The sequence below is a fragment of the Nannobrachium achirus genome, assembly GCF_963921795.1.
Source record: "Nannobrachium achirus genome assembly, chromosome: 4".
In the NCBI taxonomy this organism is placed as follows: domain Eukaryota; kingdom Metazoa; phylum Chordata; class Actinopteri; order Myctophiformes; family Myctophidae; genus Nannobrachium; species Nannobrachium achirus.
Window position 1 is genome coordinate 30196913 of NC_137813.1, and position 20877 is coordinate 30217789.

Here is a 20877-nt window from a genome sequence, read left to right on the forward strand (position 1 = left end):
AGCTACCAACAAAGTGACACGTTCTGACAACTGACAACCTATAGGCCTATGAATATGATGTGATCTGTAGTCTTATTGTTTAAAATAACTGAATTGGCTTTAAAGTGGGTAGCGCGCGCAAGTGGCTAAATCTCGATATTCCGATGGCCTGACGGCACGGAGATGTAAATCCAATGTCCCAGAGAGAGAGAGAGAGGTCCTGTCGGGTCCAGCATTTTGAGGTGGAAACATGGAGAATGCACAGGCTTAATCATACATTTGCTGAGAGTGAGAACCATAAGTTATTAAGTTTAATGTAACTTGGAGTTGGAGGAGAGCAGAGCTGGAAAGTTATTAGGGAGTCTAGAATCAGCTGCGGATCTTAATTGGTTTGGCCTACTTTTACGCTTTTTTGATTGATTGATTGATTGATTTTGTGTGCGTGCGTGTGTGTGTGTTAGAAAGGGAGAGTCGTTCTCATGCTATTCGCAACAACTTTGGTTGTTGGTTAAAATATATTCATTGCATTGCATTTTGCACTCATTCAATCAACTGCGTAGGGAAAAAAAGAAAACGTTTTTAGTAATATTAATATCAGTGTCAGATTCCGTCAGATTAATCAGTGAGAATGCTTTCAGGTGAGCCTTTCTCTGCGCTCAATAGGCCAAGTAAAAAGAGAAAATGGACATGTAGGGTTCATTTAGTTCCATTACACTGCAGGGTATTGCATTCCCCTTGTTTTCACCTAAAAACCGGATTAATTCTTCAAAATGTGGACTACATCACATCACAGATGCAGCACTCAAGGTAATTAAATGTCAAACCAAACCTCACCGTTGTGACTCCAAGCCAAATATATTATTAGCCTATCTTATATAAATATAATAACGATATTATATATCCCCACGTGTGGGGAAAGGCTTATTTGTGAGGTGATAGAATAGGGTGGTAGAATAGGGTGGTTGGGCCCATTAAATATAAAAAAACCTCTTGATTTTATTCCTCTTGAGGAATAAAAAGATTCCCTCCAGATCGCCAAGAGGCTGGAATCGCTAGACGTCGGTCAGACAGTGCAGACAGCACTGCATATTATAATTGTACTACCATACAATATCGGGCTTCGCCATATAGATACGCGTTCGCCATAACGGTGCGGTAGGAGACATTTCCCCACTTCGCCACTTCGGGCTTCGCCAGATCGGGACTTTCCCGTGTGGGGCCACGTACTACTGCCCACTCAAGGTATTGCCAGGCTACGGACATGGCCAGCCAGCCACCCACCCAGCCAGCCAGCCACCCAGCCAGCCACCCACATACCCACGGACATACCTGTCTATTGGGAGCGCTTTCACCGCTCCAAAAATATTAAAAACTGCTGTGTTGGTGTGTGACACACTGACACTTTCTATTGAGCCATTTGTCCTGTTTACTTAGTTTACTGTTGTTTTGACATTGATAAGTCAGGATATTGAAACAGAATGCAGTTGACTTTACATTCACATTTTGCAAAATTTGTTCCCACAATCAACCAGCAACTGACTTGTTGGACACAGTTTGTTCATCCATCGATCTTCACACCACCCATTTTGCTCTATACTGCAGTCAGTGGTTCTCAAAGTTGATTCCAGGGACTCTGTGGGTTCCTAAGGGGATCTAAATTGACCCATACAAGTCTGTAACTCACTGACAGAGTAGGCTACAAGTGGTTCATTTCGTTCCATTTGTACACTGTCAGAGTAAAGGAGAGACCTTGAAATGTGAAAGTTTGAGAAACACTGCACTACTGTTTCTGTCAAGAGGAAGTGGTGAAGGTTTCCTCTCTCCTGTATACTGCTTGCTCTCCACCGCCACACTACCCCCACTCCTGAGAAAGAGAGAGAGAGAGAGAGAGAGAGAGAGAGAGAGAGAGAGAGAGAGAGAGAGAGGTGGAAAAAGTACTCACATTCTTTACTTGAGTAAAACGTATCAAATACTGCAATTTATATTTACTCTGTGATTGATTGATTGATTGATTGATTGATTGATTGAAGAATGTATTGGAAGATTGCAATAGGAAAAGGTACAGTTTGTACAGTGACAGTGACTGGTAGTACAAGGTCAACTAAAAGGAGATCCTGTAAGCTTTTCGGCTTATTCACAGGAACCACTTGATGTAGCCTATCTCATATAACATTGAAAGACATACGGATAGAACAGTAGACCATAGGATCGATAACATCAAAAACATGTTACAAGTAGGCCTATGCAATTCATTCAAATGTACTTGGAAAAAAGTATGAAAGTATTGGCATCAAAAAGTAGGCCTACTCGAAGTATCAAAAGTACAAAATGTTTGAAAATAGCAATATTTGACTCTGAGATGTAGTGGACTAGAAGTAAAGTACTGAAAAACTGGAAATACTCCAGTAAAGTAAAAGTTGTACTTATAGTACTTGAGTAAATGTACTTTGTTACCACTGGAGGGAGAGAGACAGAGAGAGAGCGTCACAGAGCTAGAGAGAGAGCTAGAGAGAGAGGGAGGAGGGGAAAGCGAGCAGCAGAGAGAGAGAAGGTTATTACAGCGAGTCAAGAGAAAATGGCGATCATGCAGGACGAATGCCTCCCCTCGTAGATGCTGCAAAAAAAAAAACGCGTTGAATTTTATTTAGCCTTACAGCCGGCTTTCCTTTCCGCTCTGTTTGCACTTTATACTTTATGAGGTAAGGCCACTTGCCGTGTGTCTTGTTGTATCTGTGTGTGAGTGTTTTTTTGTTGTTTTAAGCCGGGGGTTTTTAGTCCCACCAACCAACCAGCACACTGGCGTAGTTCAGTTTTACCCGCTGACTGTTGTTACCCTCAATGTGTGGAGCCTACTTCGTCGTATGGCGGTGTCGCGCGATGAAAATAGCAGATCTACAAGCTCACAGCGCCGTGCAATGCACCGCGCCTTGAGCTTGTAGATCTGCTATTTTCGGAACGAGGTAAAAAAAAGAGCATTATGTAAAATTTTCCAATGTCTCTGCGCGAGTGCCTTGCTTGGCAAAAAACAAAAATATATTTATATATAAACAATATAAACATATTTTTTTCAACTGAAACTGAAACAAAACGTAATTTTTGTATGAGCATTTCGTATGTATGAGCCCTGCAGAAGGCAAGGAAGGCGGCGAGGTTGCATTGCAGATTTAATATGAATATGTGAAATGAAAACATAAGGATTTATAAATGTACACATTCAGGCGACGGCTGACTGTAATTTAGTGTAAACATGAAGATCGAACTTGGACTATTTGTACTCCAGTAGTGTGCTCGCTCATTCTGCTTCACAATGCTAACGTTAGCTTGCGAGCTGCGTTGTTTTATCCCGTTTAGTTTGTCGGAATGTCTGTTTTATATATTTTGTAGACTGTATTGAGTGTTTTCCCAGTGGTTCTGTGTGTTTCTCAAACCAAACAACACCCCGGGTCAGGATGGTAGAAAAGCAACGTCGTTTCGGTCGCTTCGGGCTAACGCTAGCAGCTAACCTAGCTTCCTGCGCAGCTTGTTGGAAGCAATGGAAGTGCACTGATGTTTAATGTCTCTTTAAAAAAAACTGGTCACGGATTTAAGCAGTGCTTTGACTTTTATTAGTTACAAAACACAAATAACTGCACCTAGGAATACAATGCGCTGCTACAGTAGTCGTCTGCATTTTTTACATTCCGAGCTAATTTAACGATCCCGCTGATTATTTGACTGGGGTTTTCAACTCCCTCTGTCGGCAGAGAAACACCCATTCCAATCGCTCTTCTACTTTGACATTATTAGACCTGCACGGTTCTGTTTATTGCAGCTTTGTGTGTGCTTGTATACTTCTTTGCCTAAAGTTACGCAAATATGGATTGATTGTTATATCGTTGAATGACTACGGTTGTTCAGCTGTAGCAGGTATGCTGTTTTGCTGCTCTTGCCTGTGTTGGAAAAATACCAGACTACAGAGAAGCCATGTTGGCTAAGCTGCAAGCCAGGCAACAGCTGAGATAATGGCCGATCAGGAGGGACCCGAGCAGTAGCCCCAGCCTTTCACGGTGCTCACCTTGCAGTTCCCCAGCACGGGGACCTGAAGTCTGTTTGCTTTGCTATGCAGTTAAACTTGCATTGCCACTCTTAACTAGGCAAAGTGCAGATGTCCCTATGTGCCTCACAGTTGGATACGCTGCATGACATTTGTGTACACTTTAGGTTTTGCGTACCCATAAGTATTTGGTGGCATTAATAGGAATTCACGTTTTGCTTAGTGATAGTGACACTTGTGGTGATTTTTGTGTGCACTGCACTGTGTGAAAATGGTGGTGGTGATATGTACAGTATGTGTGTACTAGAACACTTGACAGAATGGATGTAGACTTTACTGGTAACTGTATAATCAAATACCATTTGTCCACCTGCCTGTGTGTTTACAACCAGCTATGCTTTCAACCAGAACAACCTCAGAATGTTGGGTCATTTACTCAACAAAATGGCAGGTAGAGTTGACAAACCGACCAGTCAGTGTTTAGTAGTATGTGGCTAGTGGCTTGCGGTAATTTCCTAGACTCCTCACAATAAACTAGAGAACAAGTAGAATGTTTTCTTCTTCAAAAAAACAAGTAAAAGATTATTTTTGGGCTTTTATGCCTTTATTGGATAGACTGACAGGAAATGGGGGGAGAGATGGAGAGTGACACATGGCAAAGGTCGTCCGAATCGGGAATCAACCGGCGACGCCGCCAGGCATCCATGCCTATGTGGTAATGCCTAAGGTATGCACCTGGACCAGTAGGCCAGCGGGCGCCCCTTCTTCTTTTTAGGTTTGGGTTACATTTTGGTGTAGGCTTTGTGCATATTTGTACTCCGGGGTTTCCAGAAGGTGGCTTACCTGTTAACTGTTCTGGTTTAGTTTCCTATAGCTTGGTTGGTTTGGCTTCAAATGGCTTGGCAGCAGATTTTAACTGGAGAGACACATGATGTTCATGTGTTTCTCGGTTCAAATCTGCTGCCGAGCCAATCAAACAGAACTTTGGGAAAACCTGAATAAGGTAATTGATAGAAGGTTCAGTCCATGGGTCACGTGCCATTGACTCTTGGGAGGCGAACTGGATCCCAAATTTCAGTGAGAATACATTGGAGTCAATGAGAGCCGGCTGGACCAGCCTGTGAACAAACACTATTCCTTAACGTTTCCACTTATAGTTTATAGCTCTGCACGTCCGCAGTATCGAGAGATTTGGTCAATTATCAACAGTCTCGCAATACTTTGGCACGTTCAGAAACTTTCTTTATACTCTTTAGATGTCTCCAAACAATTAATACAGTAATGAGGGTAACATTGAAGGCAACATGGCAGAAAACAATGTGTGATAGTGATATGTCATTTATTTTTCTGGTCCAGGTATTTTACATCATTCAAAAATAGTATTTGTTTTTTGATTGATTGAAGACTTCATTAGAAGTTTGCATAGAAAAAGGTACAGTTTCATGACGGTACAGTTCACTGGTACAAGGTCAACTAAAAGGAGATCCCAGAAAAGACTAAGCTTATTTCCATAGGAAACCATTGAAGTATCTCATATAAAAATAGCTTAGATATTAGAGATGGACCGATTGCAAAATTCTTGGCCGATACCGATCCACCGGTTTTATGAAGGTCTGACCTGCCAAAACCGATTTTTCCGATTTCTTTAGCTAAGAACTAGGAAATAGGGTTGCTCCAATACCCTTTTGTTTCAGGCCAAGTAGGCCTACAAGACATACTTCAATTTGAGTACCAATAAGCTAGAAGAACACTAATGCCAAATCAATCACAATAGTACAATATCCAAAATCACAGACAATATCCAGTCTAATATGACCGTCTGGACTAGGCAGGAGGAAAGCAGGTGACGCATGATTTTTTCCCCCCTTCTTTTTGGAGACGACATTGACACAGGATTATGGAATATATCCTTACATTGCAAAGGTAATCAGCACCATCTGTATTCTGTAGGCTGCCTCCAAGTAGACTGGCTGCTACTTGCTAATGTTTTGTCACAGGACCGAGCATCATGCTGTGCAGTGCAAGAGATACAATTGGCCGATTTTGGCATATTTATGTCAGTGACCTGCCGATCACCGATTTGGCCGGTTTGATATGATACCTGCCGATTTCTGATATTGGCCGATACCGATGTCCATCCCTATATACATAAGCTGGTCCACCTGGCCCTAATTGACTGAAATGCATTCCATCAAACTACCCCCGGAAGCCATGTGCATGTTGTGTTATCTTACTTTTTTTAAAATGGAGTTTGGTTTGTTTACAAACGGTCGCAAAACTAAAATAACCGCGGCCGACCATCACGACCCAGTTCAGCGGTGAAAAAGAGCTTATCTCTGCCTCCTCTGCGTTATTTTCACCTTATTCAGAGATATAGCCGTTTTTATGTTACAGCATAGAATAGGAGTCAGTCAATGGAGAATGGACGCTCCGTGATGCTGGCGGCCGAGTTGCATAATGAGATATGTAGTGTTTTTGTTCACCAGCCGCTACAGCAGATTCTGCTTACCTGGTAACCTGGTAAGACGTCCCCAGACGTCTTTCAGGTGAATTGCCTTCCATTCCCCTTTGATCTTAAGAGTGAGTTAAGAGCTACAATCAATTTTTGTTTGTTTCACTGGGGGAAGTAAACAGACTCGCACCGCATGACGTAACTTCCCTTAAACGTAGCACTTCCGCCACTTCCATTAGAACAACGCACAGTGCATAATGCATATTGTGGCCAGGGTGGGCAACATGTATGAGCACTGCCTAGAGCCATTACTGATCTTTATAGTAGTGGTGGGCAAAAACGTTCTTTTCAGTGAACAAATAATTTCATTCACGGTAATGTTCCGTTCAAATAATTTGTTCACGTTCACCGTTCATTGCATGAATGTCCTGTGAAAAACAATATTGCAGGAGCGTTTTTACCACGATGCTTGTACAGCCCGTCCTGTGTGCCAGGGGCTATTACGGGGAGGGTACAGGGGGTATGAACGAAAGCATGAACGTAACAGTTTAATAAACGAATCGTTCACGATTCATTCTTGTGATTAGTTCTTAGGAATGAATTACTCATGAACGACACATCTACTTTCTATTAGAAAAGGTGGAAATAAGCTAATGTGGACAAACATTTGGCATCTGATAGGTAATTGAATACAGTACAAACTTGGGCAGGGAGATATACGAAAACCGATATTGTAATTTGTGACCAAATTGTCTGAATGACTAGTTTTTCACAAAATATTTTCATGTTTGAGTTTAATGTAATACAACATTTATACATTTAAAGCATTTACAAATATTAGTATAGTATTACAATATACATTTTCAAGACGATAACTAGTTGATATATCATGATCATCATCGGTGCTATATTGCTCAGCCATAGTACAAACAACAAAAAAATATTCCTTTTGGAATTCTGTTGTCATCTTTTTGTTTGCAAAACCTTCAAATAGTTTGTAATGAGTAACACAGCAAAGATTACATTTTTCATATGATTCTTTCTAATCTCTCCTTTGTCATTTTGTTTTGTCTTTCTTCAGAGAATCGGAATTGGAAGCTGTTGCCACCAAAGAACCTGAAGAGTCAAAACAGGTGAGTGTACCTCGGCACACCTTTTGGAATGCATAAATGTGAATGTGTTTGCGATAAGCCTAGTCAGGAGTCTGTGGGTGTGTGCACGGGAATGGGTGCCCTTCTGGTATTTTCTCTTTGGCTAGTAGAAGGGCTGTGTATACACTGAGCCAATGTGTGTACTACAGGCCATCAGGCCACCAAAGGTGTGTGTGTGTGTGTGTGTCAGTCAGGGGGACACAGGAGGGGCAGCTGTTGCTTGTGTAAGCACATGCAGTTCCGTTTGAATTGAATTGGAGGGCCCGGGTCGGTCCAGACCCCCATGTGCTGAGTAAGCTTTGCTGTTTTAAAACGCTAAACGAGAAGCCAGCGACCCACTGTTTTGTGTGTTCACAGAGGTGTTTGTGTAGCTCATTGTGGCCATGCAGTTGATCTAGATGCAGACACACAATAGTACTGTGCACCCCCCTCCCTCCGCAAACAAGTTAATTAACCCTCCCCAAGGTCACCCATGAAATTCTTATTTTGAAGTTGCACTATATTTGGAATATAACAACTAGAGATGCACCGATTGATCGGCGCCGATATCAGATCGGCCGATAATGGCCATATCGGTATCGATCGGTGTTTCCATAATGGATCAAAGCGAGCCGATCGATTTTTTTAGCGAAATAGACGTGCGCGTTGTGCATGCGTGCTTCTGACAGAGGAGCTGTTATTCTCCCCTCTCTCTCTCTCTCTCTCTCTCTCTCTCTCTCGCTCTCTGTGTGTGTGTGTGTGTGTGTGTGTGTGTGTGTGTGTGGCAGTTCACTTCTGTGAGCCACTTTTCTCCCCCCTCCCCTTCTACACACACATGCACAGGGAGGAGTAGAGAGAGAGAGCAGAGCTGCTGCCGTCTCAGAGTGAAGTCGTTTGTTTTAAACGTCTTGGATAAACCACTGACACTGGAATAATTCATCATAGATCAGAATATAAGTAGCTTACTTCTACCTTTAGCTGTTGTCATCTCAAAGTAAAATCCACGATTTTTTATGCTCCAAATTGCTTGGATTAGAATACAGAGAAGTGAACACGATGAATGCGTTTTCAACACTATTGCCGGCCAGCTGTGTTGTTAGGTTAACTAACGAGGCTCGTTGAGAATGACCCATTTGACATAGGTGTGTGTGTGTGTGTGTGTGTGTGCGTGTGCGTGTGCGTGTGTGTCTCCAGTTAACGTCTCTCATTCTCTCTCTGTGCGCGACATGAGAGCTAACAGCTAGCAGCTGAAGTGTTGCCATTCAGTTTCTGACACAGAAACAAGCAAACAGGTGCAAAAAAGGTGTTGCCAGATCCTGTTTTTGTGAGCAAACAGGCCTATAAAAATAAAAAAACTGGTTAATGTCAGTCAAACAGAAATGTTGTTGTCTGATATTGTTTAAGAACAGTGGTTCTCAAACATTTTCATGCCAAGAGCAAGGATCCCAAATGTGTAATACAGTGTACAGAAAAACAATCTTAAGGGCCTATTTGGCCTATTATTGATTCTGCTTTTAAAGAAACATGTTATTAACCATTATAACCAAGTAACCTTGAAAATAATGAAGGGCAGACAATATTGCCACTGTCTTTATAGGAAAATGTTTTAGTTTTTTTCTTTAGGAGGAATTTTCCTAGAACTAAAATGATTTACGATACGATAAAATATATCGAGAATTGAATCGAATCGTGACCTTAGAATCTAAAGTTGAATTGAATTAATATATACAATGTCAATGTGTAAGAGGAATCATTAAATATATAAATGCTGCTACAGTGACACAATTTATGGATTTCATGCTGTGATCGATCGGTAATATTGGTATTGGCAGATATTGATTCCACGCTGTGATCGATCGGTAATATCGGTATCGGCAGATATTGATTCCAGTTGATCGGTGATCGGTATCGGCCCCAAAAAACCTGATCGGTGCATCTCTAATAACAACAATATAACATGAATAACTTACTTATGCTAAAGATGTTTTTAATGTCGAAGCCATTTCACTTTTCCATTCAAGCCGCTTTTAAAAGTCCCCTGAGCATTAGTAAAAATAAAAAACGTTTTTCCTAGTAATAAAGGCTTGGGTTTCTGTTGAGTGAATATAAATGAATTGGGTCATTCAATGCTCAGCAGTCTGACTCTACAAATCTTTAACTAATTGGTCATAGAAATCAAACTCTTTACACAGGCCTGGCACACAGAAAATGTGTCTTAATTCATAATGCTTCCAGACAGTGTTATGTATTCTACATGCAATACTGTGTAGTAACTAAGCTGTCAATATTCTTTTCATGACTGCAATAATTATAATATAAAGTTGTTTTCCTAGACGTGGGTTTGTTTTATTGATCATGCAAGGTCATTTCAGTTATTAGAAGCAATAACATCCTGGAGGTTTTGATTACCATGTCTAGTTAAATTAAATTTGGCTAATGTTTTTAATTTTTTTTTAAATTGCATTACAAAACCGCTCAATTTCTTTTGCATATAGGATATGTAGGTGATCTTAAGTCCGTGTTATTTTTCTTGCGGTTGCTTTGTCTTATCACTTAAACACTATTACATTTAATTGTCCAGGGTCGCCCGGTGGTCTATACTTTGTCCCCTCCTTTTGTTCCTCTACACCAAGCAATGCATTGTGAGCTTGTAGATATGTTTTTGCCCGTGTTCATGATATTATAGGGTTAATGTGGTTAAAATCTTATACTCTACCCACCAGTAGTGGTAGCATTGGAACTAAATGTGGTTCTCAAACCACTGCTTCCATGTTATCTTGGCAGTTGAGCCTGGTAAGCATTCATGGGCAGTGATGTCTAGTAGCTTATATTCTGCCTTAAGCCCTTTGCACACAGGACAGTTGCGTTTTCTTTCGTTTGCGGCATGAATAAAACGCATTGGATTTGGTGTGCAAGGCTGTGCGGAATCGGCGCTGCGGATCCAAAAAGGAGTCATAAAAGGAGTGATGAGTTTTTTACCGCATGCGACAAGACGCACGAATCGGACTGGTTTCGATCGAGAAAAAAACGCACGGCGGCAGCCACTCGTCGCACGGCTTAAATCGGAGCCGGTGTGCATGAGGTCATAGAGAATCATTGTTTTCTTTTCAAAAAATTATATTGTCCGTTTTATCCGTGCGGTTAAACGCGCCTGTGTGCAAAGGGCTTTATGCATTCAGGTACAACACTTGAATTTTGGTATGTGATTACTTTGCCAATGATAATTAGTTTGTGTGCAGTTCTCAAAAAGACTTGAAACAAAGAGAGCTATCAAATGGACATAAAACAAAATGGACATAAGATTAAAAAAAAGATGGTTAGCAAGACAAATGGAATCATTCATTGCTAAACTCGTACCATACTGTCCCAAATGTTCCTGAGAACAGTGAATAAAAGTAAAATGGCTCTATTTATTGACTAATCACATTTGATGCAAAATGTAATAATGGCAACGTTAATCCTTGTCTTCAACCTAGGCTGCCACATTGTTTTGGTGAGTGTGGCTAGCCCTGAAGTGGTAGTTGACCGTTGCTCTTCTGTGCCATTAAGCAACACCTGCAGAATATCACAAGACAGGAACCACCCATAACCAGAAAGAGTCCATGACCTATGGGCTCAGCAGGACACAGAGCTTATATTATTATTATGTATATGCACAGTTTACATTATGTACTATTGCAGTGGATAACTAATGACAGATGAAATTGGGAAGTAGCTTAATCCGTTTATAACCCAACGGGGTATAATAAATGGAGGAAAATGTGAAAAGTTGATTTGTGGTTTTAGTACTGGGACCCACATTTTAATTTGCCCAAGACGTCACGTCAGGTCCCAGAGTCCTTCTGTTGAAGTTGCTCTTCATGACAACATGTGGGGACACTTTGCAAGCCACCTCACGGCGTCAACAACACTTATTCAGTATTGTTATAACACACTGGTTCCCAAACACTGGGTCAGGACTCGGGACCCATTTGTGGGTCGCGGACAAATTTTGAATTATTTCAAAACATAAAAATAAAATAAAAAGATGTTCATGAAAAAAATGCAAAGATTTTTCTAAGTAATTTCATTTATTCCATAAATTAGAAAACAAATGTTTAAACAGTAGTGAAAATAGCCGATCTTCAAGCTCACAAGCGACGTGTTGTGAGCTTGTAGATCTGCTATTTTCACTAGTTTGTATCACAGGCAAATGTGTAATTTCTCTTTTGGGTCACGGCGCTAAAACGTTTGGGATCCACTGCTATAACAGCTTGGATAATAATTACAATAAGTAAGTTCCTAGTCTAAATGGCACAATATTCAGTAAGTTCCTAGTCTAAATGGCACAATATTCAGTTAGCGAAGCTGTGCTGAAGCAGTGACCGACAGTGTTCAGACTGCCAAGTGTCTGCTGTCGGACAACATTTCGTTTTTGTGGCCATTCAGTAATCACGCGGTGGCTTCCCCAAAACTGCTTCCAGCAGCACCACCACTGTGGGAACATGTAATGCAAAGTGATGCAAATGACGTGAACGTGTAACATGCAAATTAGCCATGCCACTACCCTGTGACTATTGTTCCAAGTGGACAGATGACTCTGTGTGTGTCTGAAGTTGTCTAATACGTGTCATTACTGCTATCTATAGCATCCATGGTGGATCGATATGGTGTCTGATATACATTTTAAATTCTTAACTGGAGCTTTTTAATGGGGAAACATTACAAGAAAGAGCGCTCTTAGATATTTGTTTTAGGTAGGTCTTCTGTGTGAACAGTTCATCAGAGATGGCAGCGAGCAACAATGTAGGATTGTTCAGATTTGGGCTATTCTTGACACCAGTGAGTCCATAGCAATGTTAAACAAAACAGGTCAATTTTATATATTAGCTAATAGCTAACTGATCAGACTGCGGTTATTGAGTCAGCCTCCATAACACTGAAAAGCCTTGGTAAATGGCTTTTATCTAGTTTCTTCCTCCCCACTAAGCTCACTCTTGTCTCTATGAATAGATAAAAAATAAACTTTTAGTGAGTCAACAGCACATTCATGAAGAAAATATTTGTTATTGACTGTCAGAACAAATGACTATTTTTGGAGCACGGTTATTTCAGGAAAGTAATGTCTATTTGTAGAGTGAAAATGGTACTTGTTTTAAAAACGATTGGGAAATACACATCCATATATACGTATACGGTACATCCATGGCATCTTAGTTTTACGGCGTTAGATGGGCAAATGTAATTACTATCTGTTGTCTAAGAACAGATGAAGAAATTACCATATGGCCGTTTGCTGTTCTGCTATACCAGCCACTTCAGTAGGTAACCAACAACCTGACCATTCTGTGGTTCTTATTGTAATTTAAAACTTCAGCTTGCTCACCACACTGTGAAACAGGTGGGTAGTGGTCAATGTTGGGGTTTACCACACACTGGCTTGTGGATAAAAAGTTAGTATCCTTTCGTGTCTCAGACAAAAAGAACCATATCTATGTTATGCAAGTTGGGTAAGTAGAGGGCTACAGCGTACAACAGGAATTGCCTCAGATGACATTATTGGGCTGGGAAAGCACACCTCTGATATTTATAGTGTAACCTCACCTTAAGAACCCAACACACCAAACTGACTTGTCCGGACTACTACAGCCTAACGTTGGGATGTCAGTCAGGCCGGGTGTTTGGTGTTAAACAGTGACTGTGAACTCAATGCACATTTGAAAAATTGGCTGCTATTTATCCCAAAGATATTTTACAAAGTGAAAAACAAATCACTGAAAAACATTGAAATACTACCGTCATTTATTTAAAATGTATCCCAAGCTAACCTTTTCTTTGTGCATTTTCTGTCAGATATAGTACATGTAAACATATGTTTTCTCATGCCAATAAAGGACCATTGAATTGGTAAGCTGATGGCGTTGTTGTCGAACTGCGTGTGAGCTTGTAGATTTATTTTTGCCTATGTTCATGATATGCCCACAATAGGGACACAAGGGTTCATGTGGTTTAATTCTTATACTCTTCCCACCAGTTGTCTTTAGGTGTTGTAGTGGTAGCATTGGTTCTCAAACGGGTGGTTCTCAAACGCTTCCATGTTATCTTGACAGTTGACCCTGGTAAGCCTTCATGGGCAGTGATGTCTAGTAGCCTATATTCTGCCTTATACATTCAGGTGCAACACTTGTGTTTTGGTACGAGATTACTTTGCTTATGAAAATGATGATTAGTCGTGTGAAAACAATGGAAGCTATTAAATGGACAAAACAGAACATAAAACGTTCCTGAGAACATATTTACTTTTTTCAGGACCCTTTCATGAAAACACACACACACACACACACACACACACACACACACACACAACTACAATCACCTTTGATGAAAAATGTAATAATGGCAAGAGTAATCGTTGTCTTTGATTTTTGTGGCCAATAAAACCTGCTCAGGCTGCCACATTGTTTGGTGTGGCTAGCCCTGAAGTAGATAGTTGACCATTGCTCTTCTGTGCAATAAAGCAACACCTGCAGAATATCACAAGACAGGAACCACCCATAACTAGAAAAATACGCCATGACCTTAATGAGCTCAGCTAGATGGAGAATTGCAATGTAACACAGCTCTGTTTACACACGTCTTTATTCCCATTTAATTGTATACGCACGCACGCACGCACACACACACACACACACACACCCCTTATTCCCATGAATTGAGAATATGGTATTCTGGCCCATTTATTGAGTTGTTGAACACACCTGCAGTGGACAGGGTTGTTGTTCGTCTGCAACATTGACCTTAAACATGATATTCATGCTTTGCGTCTCTGATATTCAGTCTTTCTTGCCTTCATTCTCTGCTGTAGTTGACTTCTGCGAGTCCCACCCCCCTTTCCCCCCAGTCAGCTGTATTCGAAGGAGGAGAGGCAATTGTACTTCTGCGTATAAGCAGATGCGGTGTGTATGAGAGACACTCCAGGAGGGCCCCACCAGCCTGTGTTGTTGAACATAGAGCCATCTGCTGAAGCACTTGATGGTCGAAAAGGAGCAGAGCCCTTTGGGGGAAGGGTGGGCAAGGAACTAACTGGTGGGTGGGGTGGTGGAAGGGGGCAGTAAGGAGCTGAAGTAGGATGTGGGAGGCGGTTGTTGGTTGGAGTGGGGGTGGGCTGAAGGTGGCGGCGACTGAGACCGAGATGGGAGTGTTCGAGGACCATGGCAGGGGTCTGGTCTCCCAATGGAATGGTTGAGAGTGACATTGGGGGTGATGGGAGCACTGGAGCATGAAAGGATAAGAGTAATCGGTGTGGGGGACACAGAGGAGGAAAACAAGGCTTTGTAGATTAGGTATACATACACTTTCCTTTGGGTAGAGGGTTAATTTAAAAGGAAAATAAATGTAATGGAGGTGGGCAATATACATTCTCCATACATTGTGAATATATTTTAATGAACAATATAAGCAGTTGTAGACTAAATACAAACTAAACTAAATACATTTCATTATCTTGTCTAATGGTGCTTGCGCAATGCATGATTTTGGTCTCATATCATTATAAAGTATCGTACACACTGTACATGACATTATGATTGGAATTGTCCACCGTCAGACTGAGTTCAGTGTTATGTTTCCCCTATATGCATTTTACCGTGGGAGTCCGCCGCTTCTTGGTTTTTGGCCGTCACGGCTTGATCTTGAGGGAAATGTTATATATTATGAGGCCAGTATAATTGTATAAGTATAATTGGGCCACCTGTGTTTTCATGCTCTCCTTGGTCTATGGGTCTCTAGTAAAAGGGTTCCCCTATGGTAACAGCTTTCTATGGGTCAGAAAGGTGTCATTAGCGTAGACCACTGTAGATCTTATTAGCGAGGCTGCAGCGACTGCTCACTAGAATGTGTTTTGTTTTGTAACGTGCACAGTGAATTCCACACTGTAGGAATATCCGATTCTCCGTCCTAATCATCTGTTGCCTACAACAACCAGACTAACCACGTTGACTGTAGAAAGTTTAGAAACCGACCGAGTGTCACTGACTTCATTTGGGAGAAAAAGAAAGCGACGGATGGTGTTGCATCACTGAAACAATGACTGATAGACAGACTTCAGGTTTTATTTCAATCGCTCGCGAGCGTGTACACTCAACCTCACGCCACGTTTCTGACGTTTCTGTGGCATAGCCACTGTGTGTGCGCCAATGTTATGGTTTAGGCTATTGTATTTGATTTGTCTCGGCAGCGTGTGGAGGGAAAGGGAAGGTGACGTTATTGTTACATTTAAGTAAAAAAATAAACCATAGAAACCCGGATAAAACCAGATGAACGTTTTTTTCCCTGTGTGCTCTGCGCGCGTGCATGAGGAGACCAGCCCGCCAAAGTTACAACTCCATCCTAGGGGAAACACTGGAGTTTTATTGAGTCTACATGTCACACAACAAAACTACGAGTTATATCAGCTGAAGTATGTCGTGCTATATGTTTTACCTCAAACAAAACAAACGGAATTTGGACCAGGACTTGACTTGGCAGAGGACGACACAGGTTGGCAATTCTCCCAAAGGGAGAGAAAAGTGGCCAGCCATGCATGATGAAACCATTCACATCAACTAGCTGGCAGATAGGGATGCCATGTTACATGCAACATGAAAAATTGCCATTTTTCTGCCAAAGGTAGTGGTTTCTGTAAACACCAATAATAATCTACCCTTTATTTAATTTTTTACATGTTAATAGCTGTTAGATAATGGTCTCATGTTGAGCACCATACATGCTGCATATGAGCATGGGCCAGAATGGCAGGCAGACACCCCCAGAACTCCATCTTAATTTACGATTGAGTGGCTCGGCCTTCCTTGACCGTGACACACTGAACAACCAATGTGCATTAGTATTAAATGCATTATTCACTACGTTTAGATTTGCTACAATACTGCTAACATACATTGTGTGGTCTCCTTTAATGCCTTGTACAGTACCTGTACACATTATACAACTTTTAGTCAGAGGACATGTCAAATGTATTTTTATTTTATCAAAAGTTTCCCTCTTGTCAAACAGTCTAGTAAACACTGCAACTGAGTCACTGCTCACTGGCGCTGTCACACTAAATTACTTTTTAATCTGAGAATTGAAGTTTGTTGTTTACCAACACAAGTCGCTCTAGATAAGCATGTCGGCTGAGTTTTGAAAACGTTTAACTATAATTGGGGCGAGAAAAATGTAAATCGGCCTCAAATGTTGTTCAACTAATTTTCTTTCTATTACGTTTTCTATTCACATTTTCCCTTCTTCCCAAAGTTTAGCGTGGTCCGTTATATGGTCTCAGCTTTCTGTGGTTCCATAATCCTGTGTTTGTAACTTGTGGCTAGGCAAGCTCAATGAAATAGTGACCAGATAATCATAATATCCTGGGTTCCAGGACTCTTCACGTGTGACTGTCATCTACCACTCTTAAATATTCCGTCCTTTCTGCACAGTACAATCAAATGGTGCAAGTGCTTTGACATACTGCGTTTATGCCATCCCTTCCCGGTCTAAACAGATCCAGATAATTATTTTTCCTGTTGTGTCGCTAAAGCACATTAGTGCCTCGGCTTATTGCATTTATTGATCACTTTGAATGGCAAGGGCAGTTAACATGGTAAACTGCTTCATTTGAAACGTTATATAAACACAAAGCAGGACTCTAGAGTGTTATCAAAATGGTGGTAGAAGTGTTGGTTCTTTTGTCCTGGCTTTTCACCTCCCTCAGTTCTCATGCATCCGTCTTCTCGTGTTGAACCACAGTCTGTGATTACCCCCTAAATGTTTTCTTTGTGCGTTGATGAGCGCACTGTCCTAGTTGGCAATCGTGAATTGGTTATCACGTGAACCAAAATGAGCACTCCCTCTGTGTGTCAATCACAGCGACCGGGGGTGGAAAAGAAGATGGTAGGGCAGTGTTTCCCCTAGGCAAAAGCTGAAGGAGTGGGGGGAGAGTTGCGGGGAGCGGCATAGCGTTCGCGGCTTTGCACACAGCACGGCGTGCAGGTGGAACATTTTTCGTGTTTTTCGGGTTGGGTGTGTTTGCGCGATTCTAACTCAGTTAAAAAATAAATATATAGATTTGTATTTTATAACAACATTGGCCATCATCTTCTGACCTTTATTTTATTATCATCAACATTTGCCATCATCTTCAGTGACTGAGTTACTAGGGCCCAAGGTGGAGGGGCCTTAATTATTATTATTATTAGCAATCGAAAAATAACAGATAGGCCTATACAAGCTCACAGCGGGCACCGAGTGCCGTGCTGCGAGCTTGTAGATCTGCTATTTTTGAAAAGTCGTGAAAATGGGTGCAAATCTTTGAAAATATGTATTTCCTAACATTTGTAACTCATATTTTGCTTCTGGGGGGTCCCTGGAACTATTTTGAGATGGGGGTCCGTGGCCAAATTCATATAATTTTGAAGGTCCTCCTTCACATGAAAAGGTTTGAGCACCACTGACCCTCCCCCTATGAAGAACATTAATGGGGGGCCCACAGTGAATCTTTGTACCCAGGGCCCAGAATGTGGTGCCCTGCCAACCACCATTATTTACAAGCAACTTTACAGAAATAAGAGCCCAAAATGGCTTATAATAGTCTGACCTGGCAACACTGCATGGTATTTCATCCAACCTAGCCCAACATGGCTTAAATTATCAGACCTGGCAACTGCATGTTGTCATTTTCTCCACACACTGTAGGCTAGGTTGCTTGCTAGCAGTCTGACACAAACTGCACATTTAGCCACAGACAACCACAAACTACACCACTCTAAAATCATTATCAATACATTTTTAAATGAATCTTGAGAAATGTACAGCTAAGCTGTAATGATGAATGGGACAACAAGTAAACTTCTCCTGTAACAGTGCCTATGCGACGCGACGAGTGGGTTTGTACTAAGTGCACAGCTGTTGTTTCTCCATCCAATCAATGAGTTTAGCAGAGGAGCGCTATAATCTCCTTCCAGCCGTACCTAACCGAGAGAACAACCGTATTCCAAACATGAGTCACGTTGTTGTGAAAATAATTCCTCTGCAAAAAAAGAAAAAATCATAGAGCGGCGGCCAGATTTTAAGGGGCGGCGGCCCGCCACTCCTTAATGCATATAGGGGAAACACTGGGTAGGGAATGGCATACACGCTGTTGAAACACTTTACTTCACTTAACGTGTGTCCTTCCACATTACTTTTTAAAGAACGTACTTTACTTTTGAAATGTCACCTCCCTTTGGTTTCATTTAACAGCTAAAGCCATAGAACAAAATATACGTGTAGCTCACAGTTCTCTATAGATATCACATTTGGACCCAAGTGTTAAGTTCAACATGAAATCGGGACCCGGTAAATTAAATAAACCCATCTCCTTTGATTAAAGTTTTTCCACCGCCTTGTCAAAACATCTCACAAGCTACTTGAGGGATATGACTTACTACCAATGGGTGATTTTATTTTTAACCCATATTTTAAATAACAAGCAAGCTCTATAAATTGTCAGTTGAAAAGATGACGGTTTTAGATTTTAAATTCACAATTTCTGCCTCTAATGCCTTCTAATATTTTGACAATTTGGCCAATGTTTAGATTTTGGGCAGTGTCTAAGATGGGGTTTTCTGTCTCATGTGAATGTGATGGACAGGAGGTTTCAAAATCAGAGACGGCATGCAATAGGGAAGAGAGGTTAATGTCGGGTAATCTCTAAGGAGAAAGGAGCATAGTGTGAACTGTGAACTGGTCTGTCAATGACCTAATGAGAGCGAGGACAGTACAGTAGTGGAGAGAAGGGGGGGGGGGGGTATGCGGGACTGAATGGGAGATGGGGCAGGCAGGAGGACTGAGGGAGGGAGGAGAGGGGACGTGAGAACAGTGGAATGAACGGGGATGGGGAATAGAGAGAAAGGGATAGAGATGGTGATGTAATGTGAGGATGGCAAAGTGTGATAAATGAGTCTCAGAATGGGAGAATTGTCAGAGCAGGAATATAGGCTGCTTGTTCGTGTGTGTTTGAGGCTGTTGTCTCTCTTTGTACCATGCACATACCACTTGATTGTATGGTGCGTGCAATTACACAACAGTCAGTTGAGTTGACCCATGGTGGGTTGGATAGGACGGTGGTTCTCAATCTTTCCAGGCCGCGACCCCCAAAATAATCATATTTTAACTGGGGACCAACCCCACCACCCTGATGACCCCACCACCCTGACGAGCACTAAGAGTTGAGGCATTACATTTTGTATAACACGGTTCTACTGTGAAAATAGCAGATCTACATGCTCGTTGCGAGACGTTGTGAGCATGTAGATTTTCACAATTTCTGCCTCTAATATTTGACCAATGTTTAATTTGTTATTTTAGAGGTATAAAAAAAGTCCTTAAATTGTCACTTTAGAAATGTGCAGGTACCCTCTATACACTTAAACTTTATGCTGGTTTGTTTACTGTTGAGAGAGAAAACAATGTTTCACATTAAGGTAATCATCTGGGCACCCCCCAAGGGGTCCCGACCCACAGGTTGAGAACCACTAGGATAGGAGATTGAGCGTGCACGTTTGCAACTCACAGAGGTGTCTCTCTCTAGCTCTTTTTATTTCAGTGTTGCCCTTGCCCTCTTCCTCCCATTTCACTCTTACTATACTGTATGCGTGTCTCTTTATAGCTAGGTAACGAAGCCCACTGCTGTAATCCCATTATCAGATTAGACTGGAGGCAGTAGGCAACAGTGGCTTTCTCCTGCAGGATAATTGGTGTCCCCACTGGGATTGACAGAGTTGGCCACACTAACACTCTCCAGGGAAGATGTTGTACTGTTTGTGATGAGAAACCCACAGTACAGAGACTAATGGGGGAAAAACATATTTCTTACCATGTACTGAGATGTGAAATGCATTCATAGCATACATTAGCACTTGCGATAATAATTTGTATATTTCTCGCTAAGACCTGGTTCTGGCGACTGAATTGCCCCCTCGCGATCAATTAAGGTCCATCTTATCAAGACAGATGGTGAGAACTGTACTTGCTATCAGGATACTATTTATATTTGACACTGTCTTGTCAATCACAATGTTCACGTGTTTTTTTATATATATATATAATAATTTAGGCTTTTCTGCCTTTATTGATCATTTTAAGTGGAGATGGACAGGAAACAGATGGGGAGAGACACGCAGTAAAGATCGTCTGGAACCGGACTCGAACCTGTGATGCACTGTCAGGCTACGTTAGATTCTTAGTTCAATGATTCTTCAACTCATTGGGTGCGTTTATATGCACAGATG

At 41.5% G+C, this 20877-nt stretch overlaps 1 protein-coding gene across 2 annotated transcripts in view; it reads left to right on the forward strand.

The window, feature by feature from the left end:
* Positions 1–2507: 2507 nt before the first annotated feature.
* The window catches only part of LOC308284376 (trinucleotide repeat-containing gene 6A protein-like), a 58229-nt gene continuing 39859 nt past the window's right edge, over positions 2508–20877 (forward strand). Inside the window, exons 1-2 of one of the 2 annotated variants that reach the window (XM_080724976.1) lie at positions 2508–2678; positions 7546–7597. The gene's annotated coding sequence lies outside the window, so the exon portion shown is untranslated. Of the gene's footprint in view, positions 2679–6534; positions 6559–7545; positions 7598–20877 lie in introns of those variants that run through there. The other variant, XM_080724977.1, reaches the window with a different exon arrangement.